Source organism: Helianthus annuus, chromosome 9 (genome assembly GCF_002127325.2).
Source record: "Helianthus annuus cultivar XRQ/B chromosome 9, HanXRQr2.0-SUNRISE, whole genome shotgun sequence".
In the NCBI taxonomy this organism is placed as follows: Eukaryota; Viridiplantae; Streptophyta; class Magnoliopsida; order Asterales; family Asteraceae; genus Helianthus; species Helianthus annuus.
In genome coordinates, this window is record NC_035441.2 from 179,471,125 (window position 1) to 179,472,377 (window position 1,253).

General features: G+C 43.3%; 1 non-coding gene across 1 annotated transcript; it reads right to left on the reverse strand.

Moving 5' to 3' along the window:
- Positions 1–643: 643 nt before the first annotated feature.
- On the reverse strand, positions 644–749 carry LOC118482478. The gene has a single exon (XR_004868513.1). It is a non-coding gene; the product is annotated as a small nucleolar RNA R71 (small nucleolar RNA).
- Positions 750–1,253: the final 504 nt, after the last annotated feature.

A 1,253-nucleotide genomic window follows, 5' to 3' on the forward strand; every position in this document is an offset into this window, starting at 1 on the left:
GGGGAGTACGGTTATACGCAAGGCCAAGTACAAGTGATTCCAAATGTTGGTGGGATTCAACAACAACAACTCATACCTCAACATATTAGGCCAAGGCCACAAGGGCCGCAAATGCAACGTCCGGTTCCTTTGCAACAAGTTAGACCACAACAGGTGCAACCGCAAATTCAAAGGCCAATTCAACAACCAATGGTACCACAAGGGCCCATGCAAAGGCCAATGGGTCAAGTTCGTCCAAGAGGTCGATTTGGTGTGCCAAGGAGGCATCTTAGGGAAAATGCAAGGGGAATTGAAGCACATTTTAGACCGGTGATAACGCACAATCCTTCACCGGTGGTTATTCCTCATAACAACCAAGGGAGAACTTTTGAAGTAAGAACCAATTCGTTACAAAGTTTGCCGAAATATAAGGGGCTAGCAACGGAGGAGCCTTATTTCCATTTGGAGGCCTATGACTCAATTTGCAATACTCTTGGGAGTCAAGGTTTTTCGGCCGATGATATCAAGTTGGTACTATTTCAATTTTCTTTGGAGGACAAGGCAAAGAAGTGGTTCTACACTTTGCCTTCGGCATCTATTTATACTTGGGCGGAGATGCAACAAACATTCTTAGACGAATTCTATACCGCCCAAAAGACCAATGATGCGAGAAAAGGATTGAGGAGCTTTCAACAACAACAAGGCGAAATGTTCCATGAAGCATTCGAGCGTTTGAACATGATGATTAAAAATTGTCCACACCATGGGATTGAGCTTTGGGAGTTAATGAACGCTTTTCATGAAGGGTTGTGTGCCGAAGATGCACGAGATTTAATGTCCATTACAAATGGAACATTTGGCACAAATTATGAGCATGAGGATTGGGAATTTTTGGAACAAATGGCGATCACCTCAAAGAGAAAGGCTCAAGCTTCAATGAGAGCACGACCGGTCGTTACCCGAACACAAGTGCATGCGGTTGATGATGGTAACATACAAACTTCTAATAAAATTTATGATGTTTGTGCATTGTGTAACGAAATAGGTCATGCGGCGGAAAATTGCCAAGGAATGGTGGAAGGGCAATTTGAAGAAGTTCATGCCATTCAAGGTCAAGGAGGGGGTGGTAGAAATTATAATATGAATTCTAACACTTATCACCCCGGGTTGAGAAACCATCCGAATTTTCGTTATGGGAACCCTTCGAATCAATCAAACCCGAACTTTCAAGGTAGCCAAGGGAATTATGGTTCGCGCCAACCTTACAATAATCA